This window comes from Pimephales promelas, chromosome 4, assembly GCF_988280905.1.
Source record: "Pimephales promelas chromosome 4, fPimPro1.hap1.1, whole genome shotgun sequence".
NCBI classification, from domain to species: Eukaryota; Metazoa; Chordata; class Actinopteri; order Cypriniformes; family Leuciscidae; genus Pimephales; species Pimephales promelas.
In genome coordinates, this window is record NC_142772.1 from 11,390,549 (window position 1) to 11,397,328 (window position 6,780).

General features: G+C 44.5%; 1 pseudogene; it reads right to left on the reverse strand.

Moving 5' to 3' along the window:
• Positions 1 to 705: 705 nt before the first annotated feature.
• LOC148981633 (uncharacterized) lies at positions 706 to 5,546 on the reverse strand (annotated as a pseudogene).
• Positions 5,547 to 6,780: the final 1,234 nt, after the last annotated feature.

A 6,780-nucleotide genomic window follows, 5' to 3' on the forward strand; every position in this document is an offset into this window, starting at 1 on the left:
TGAAGTAGACATCCTATTCGGAAGTAATATGAGAAGTTTGGCATATTTTGATATAAATTCAACCTCTAAGAAACATAAAAAGGACAAGTATGTGTGTTATAGCTTCCTGCAACATCACACATGGTGAATCTATAATTTTTTTCTTTATATTTAAAAAAATTCCAGACCTTTTTTTCTAAAATTCTTGGTATGAAAAGGTTTTCAAGGTTTCTCTACCCTTCTTTCGTGATTTTTCATCTTCATCACTATTTCAAAATAAAGGTCTAAACATGCCTTAGGAGTATGAAAATATTATTGTTGCAAATTGATAAATTATGGCTCCTCTGTAATATGTTTTGAAAATTAGTCACGAAATATGAAAACGTCTCGGTTACGTATGTAACCATAGTTCCCTGAGTAGGGAACGGAGACGTTATGTCGGATGACGAGAATGGGGTTTTGCTTAGAAAGAAATTCATCTTCGAGTATTATAAAATGAGCCAATGGCGATGAAATGCCATGGGTCTGCGGACTTTGCATAGCATATCTCCACCGCGTGGGTATTTAAGGAGAATGTGGATGCAAAGGCAGTTATGTCTTCGCTGAGGAGCCGAGACTGAACTCTGGCGTCTACCCAGCGGTAGGCAAGGCAAGGCAAGGCAAGTTTATTTATATAGCACATTTCATACGCGATGGCAATTCAAAGTGCTTTACATAGAAGAAATTAAAATAATCAAAAGAAATCAGAATAATTAAAACGTTTAGAATAAAAAATAAGAAATAATGAAAAATAAAAATTATGATAAAAATAAAATACAGTAAATTAAAACCATTTAGAATAAAATGAAGTACAGTAACAGTCGGACGAACAGTGGCACAGTGCTCATTCAGTAAATGCACAGCTAAACAGATGTGTTTTGAGTCTGGATTTGAATGTGACTACTGTAGGAGCACACCTGATCTCTTCTGGAAGCTGGTTCCAGCTGCGGCTGGCATAATAGCTAAAAGCAGACTCTCCATGCTTAGAGTGAACCCTTGGTATTTCTAGCTGATGTGATCCTAATGATCTGAGTGATCTGTTGGGTTTATATTCAGTTAGCATATCTGCAATATATTGAGGTCCTAACCCATTAAATGATTTATATACCAGTAATAATACTTTAAAATCAATCCTAAATGTAACTGGCAGCCAGTGTAAAGACCTGAGGACTGATGTGATGTGTTCATATTTTCTGGTCCTGCTCAGAATCCTGGCAGCAGCGTTCTGTATGAGCTGTCTTATGGTCTTTTTAGGAAGGCCAGTGAGGAGGCCATTACAGTAATCCACCCAGCTGGTGATGAAAGTATGCACAAGTTTCTCTAAGTCTTGACTGGAAACAAAGCATCTAATTCTTGAAATATTTTTCAGATGATAGTATGCTGATTTAGTTATTGACATGACTGTTTAAACTAAGGTCTGACTCTAGAGACACACCAAGATTCCTGACTTGATTTTTAGTTGTTAGACCCCTAGCGTCAAGGTATGCATTCACCTTGAGAACTTCATCTTTGTTTCCAAACACAATAACTTCAGTTTTGTCTTTGTTTAACTGAAGAAAATTTTGACACATCCAACCGTTTGCTTCATCAATGCATTGGCACAGGGAGTCAATGGGGCTGTAGTCGTTTGGCGATAGGGCTAAGTAGAGCTGTGTGTCGTCTGCGTAGCTGTGGTAAGCGATTTGGTTCTTTATTCTCTATATCTCTTCATTATTTGGCTCATTGGGAGCATATACAGGTTGAATAGGAGTGGCGCAAGAATCGAGCCCTGAGGGACTCCGCAGTTCATGGATGTCCACTCAGACTTATGTTCTCCCATACTCACAAAATAACCTCTCCCTTCTAAGTATGACCTGAACCATTTTAAGACTATCCCAGAAAGCCCCACCCAGTTTTCCAGCCTGTCAAGAAGTATGTTGTGATCGACAGTGTCAAATGCAGCACTGAGGTCGAGTAGTACCAACACGGATAATTTGCCTGTATCAGTATTTAAGCGAATATCGTTTATTATCTTTATGAGCGCTGTCTCCGTGCTGTGATGCGATCGGAAACCAGATTGAAAATTGTCAAAATATCCATTTGAGCTTAAAAATTTGTTCAGCTGATTGAAGACAACCTTTTCAATGATCTTGCCTATGAAAGGAAGATTTGAGATCGGTCTATAATTGCTCAAGATGGTCTTATCCAGATTGCTCTTTTTCAGGAGGGGCTTGACAACTGCAGTTTTCAGGGAGTTCGGAAAACTCCCAGAGCGAAGTGAGGCATTAACCACTTCTAGGAGATCTGCTTCTAAACAGTTTAACACACTTTTGAAAAAAAAGATGTGGGAAGTGTGTCAAGGGCGCAGTTTGATGTTTTAAGGTGCTGTATGGTTTCTACCAAAATTGTGCCATCAATTTCTTCTAAATCAGACATAGTAACTACTTTCTCAGGTTGTGGTCTGATCTGCCTGACCCCAGAGCAACTCAAGGATGTGCTGATCACCTTTCTGATGTTATTGATTTTCTCAGAGAAGAAAGAAGCAAACTCACTGCATTTCCTTTCTGAGAGCATTTCTATGGGAATCTGGCTTGGGGGGTTTGTCAGTCTCTCTACAGTAGCAAAAAGAGTGCGTGTGTTGTTTATATTGCTGTTTATAATATTTGAGAAGAAAGTCTGTCTAGCTTTGCCTAGTTCCCTATTGAAAGCATGGATGCTGTCTTTGTAGATGTTATAATGGACTACAAGTTTTGTCTTCCGCCACATGCGCTCTGCTCTTCTGCATTGTCTTTTCATATTTTGCACAGCTGTTGAGTTTCTCCAAGGTGCTTTTTGTCTGTCACTATTCTTCCTGACTTTCAAAGGAGCAATATCATCAATTACACTCTTAACTTTTGAGTTAAAAGAATCAAAGAGAAAATCAACAGAGTCGGCAGATATGCTTGGTTTTAAAGATATAGCCTTCATAAATAGCACACCAGTGTTTTCATTTAAGCATCTCTTCTTGACAGACACAGCTCTAGCTTCAATGGCAGGAGAGATTAATATATCAAAGAAAATACAGAAATGGTCAGACAGTGCTACATCCTTAATAACAATCGATGAGATGTTTAAACCCGTACTGATAAGTAAATCTAGAGTGTGTCCACGATTGTGTGTGGGACCGTGTACATGCTGTGTCAGATCAAAAGTTTTTAAAACAGTTTTGATTTCTTTTGCCATATTGTTTTCTGCATTATCTATGTGAATGTTAAAATCTCCAGCAATGGCAAAACAGCCAAACTCAGAGGCAATTGTTGATAGCAGTTCTGTAAAGTCCTCAGCAAAGGCTGGAGAGTATTTTGGAGGCCTGTAAACAATGATAAGTAAAATACATGGAGCACCTTTTAACACAATACCCAGATATTCGAAAGAGGGGTAATTCCCAAATGATATTTGCTTGCATTGATAAACATCTTTAAAAAGAGTAGCTAAGCCCCCGCCTCTCTTACCCGCTCTGCAGACACTCATATAAGTAAAGTTATGAGGGGATGTTTCGTTTAGGACCGTTGCACTACAGCTGTCTTCTAGCCAAGTTTCAGTTAGAAACATGAAGTCCAGGTTGTGTGTGGTTATTAAGTCATTGACTAGAAGTGATTTATTTTTAATGGAGCGGATGTTTAAAAGTGCTAACTTTAAAGTCTTACTTTTTGTCCCCACAGCAGTCTTAATTTGCCGTGTAATAGGCACCAGATTAGATGGGTTTGCTGTACGGCTGTTGAAGGCCTTAGATTTTCTATCATGTAAATGATAGAAATGGTAGAGCGGAAGTGGCAGGGAGACGTAACGTCTCTGTTCCCTACTCAGGGAACGAGGGTTACATACGTAACCGAGATGTTCCCTTTCGTAGTAACTCCGAGTTACGTCGGATGACGAGAATGGGGTCCCCGTGTAATCACGCCACCTTCACAGCTGTCTTCCAGTGCCCTGTGAAAGTCTGATCCCCTTTTTGTGAAAATGGGATGGACGAAGGGATGTTCCTACTTAACACAGGAATACCAAGGTTCACTGGGAAGCATATCTCAGAGGAAATATGCCGCAGCATGCCTACCTGTAGCGAGCACTTGGGAATGACAAGCCCTTGGGGTGGCAACTTTCAACTCCAGGAGTGGCAAGATGGCTTGCCGAGGGAAAGTCTCCCACCAAAATAGACAAAGAGCTGGTCTGAGGTCCTGAAACACCACATTCTGTCTACGTAAGCACAGAGCGTGTGTACTGGACAGAGCAGTGCCAAGGCTGGGTCTGCCTCCTCCAAGGGCAGCACTTGCAGTTTCACCACCTGGTCCCGGAAGGGAGTGATATGAACTTTGCCTCTTGATGGAGGCCAGTGCAACCAGGAGTGCCGTCTTCATAGACAGAAATTTAATCTTGATTGCAGGGGCTCAAAGGGAGCGGCTATATACACCTTCAGGGTGAAGGGAGACAGCCTTCGCTCCAACCTATCTTACAAGAAGGAAAGCATGACACTGATCGGGCATCTCCGGGGGTCTTCTCGGTGAGAAGAGCACCGGTTGATGAAGAGGTTCCACTTCAAAGCATAGGCATGTCTCGTGGACGATGCTATAGCGGAAGTGATGGTAGCTGTCACCGCAGGTGGCAGGGTACTCAAAACTGACTCGTCCTGTCCAGGAGCCACACGTGAAACCTCCACATATCGGGATGTGCGTGCCAGAGGGCGCCCCCGTCTGAGAAAGGAGGTCCTTCCTCAGAGGAATTGGCCAAGAAAGTGCTGTCACAAGGAGTATCAGTTCAGAGAACCAGGTCCGGATGGGCCAGTACGGCGCAAGCAGAATGACCTGCTCCTCGTCCTCCTTGATCTTGCACAGGGTCCATGCGAGAAGGCTCACTGGGGTAAACGCATGTTTGCGCAGGTCGCGCGGCCAGCTGTGTGCCAGTGCACCTGTGCCGAGCGTGCCCTCGGCCACGGAGTAATATAGGGCGCAGTGGGAATAGTCGTGGGAGGCAAACAGGTCTACTTGTGCATCGCCAAACTGTTCCCAAATCAGCTGAACCGACCGGGGATGGAGTTGCCATTTGGCGGAGATGGGCTGAAACCGTGGCAGCTCATCGGCTGCAAGGTTCCGATCTCCAGGAATGTAAATAGCACGAAGGGACCTCAGGTGCTTCTGACTCCATAGGAGAAGGTGGCATGCGAGTTGCAACATACGGCGTGAGCGTAGACCACCTTGATGGTTGATGTACACTACTGTCGCAGTATTGTCTGAACGGACTAGTACGTGTTGACCCTTGAGCAACGTGCGTAAACGGTGCAGGGCAAGGCGTACTGCCAGCAACTCGAGGCAATTGACATGCAGGCGACTCTGGGGTCCTGTCAGCATTCCATTGCACATTGTGCCCCAGCCCGTGGCAGAGGCATCTGTGAAGCAACAACATGCTTGGAAACTCGTTCTAGGGGAACTCCAGCCCATAGAAAACTGAGGTTCCGCCATGGGGTGAAGTTCTGATGGCAGGTCGGAGTTACTGGAACTCAGAACGTGCCACGATGCCATGCCCACCTCGGGACTTGATCGTGAAGCCACAGCTGAAGCGGTCTCATATGAAGCAATCCGAGTGGCTGCAGATGCCATATGCCCCAGGAGCCTCTGAAATCATTACAGTAGGACCACGCTCTTGCCCTCGAAATGTCGAAGACAAGTCAGCAGTGAGTGTGCGCTAGCTCGTAAGCTGCGCGCACATGGCGACCAAGTCGATCTCCATACCGAGAAAAGAGATCCTCTGCACGGGGCAAAGTTTGCTCTTCTCGCTTTGAAGTTGACCCGAAGGCCCAGACGGGCTAGCTGCCAAAGCACTAGGTCTCTGTGTTTGCAAACCTGATCTCGAGAGTGAGCTAATATTAGCCAGTCGTCGAGATAATTCAGGATGCGAACCCCGTGTTCGCGTAGGGGAACAAGCGCTGGCTCGACAATCTTCGTAAAGACGGGAAGAGACAGAGCCAACCTGAATGGGAGAACCATGTACTGGTATGCCTGCCCCTTGAATGCAAACCGAAGAAACGGTCTGTGTCGAGGTAAAATGGAGGCATGGAAGTAGGCATCTTTCAGCTTTATCGCTGCAAACCAATCCTGGGGCCGAACACATTCGAAAATGCGTTTGGCCGTGAGCATCTTGATTGGCAGCCTGTGAAGGGAGTGGTTCAAGACGCGCAGGTCCAGAATCGCTTTTTGGCGTCTGCCAAAGCAAATTTTTGTCCCGCCAAAGCCTATTTTGATCGGTGAGTGATGTAGAATAGAAACTGCTGCGCTTGATAGGGCGTATAAGGAGCAGAGAGAGCGCACCGGACACACGCGCACGTCTTCAAACAACACGAGCGCTTTCTTGCTCTCTCTCCCTCGCACATAATCAAATCAATTGACACGATAGTAAAAGGTTGGAAGACCGCAGTTTCAGGTGGAGCATTTGGAGATTTTTAGAGATTATAGACTCACTGAACAACATCTCAACACTAAATTATAAAGGCCGATTTTATATAGAGGCCTGTCTCAAACACAAGCCGGTGCAGTTCGATGATTTGTGAAAATAAGAGCCCGGGCTATTATTTTAAGTTTTACGGTATGTATGTATACACAAAGACTATATCAAAAGGTAACTTCGCGTCCACTGCCAAGATGGATCCATAGAGATACACAAACTGCTTCGGTGTTGCATAGACATCGTCATCGTCTTGCCGCTCCCTCCCCGTTCTGTGATTGGTTCCCTAGCTCAGACGAAAATTTGGTTCATGGT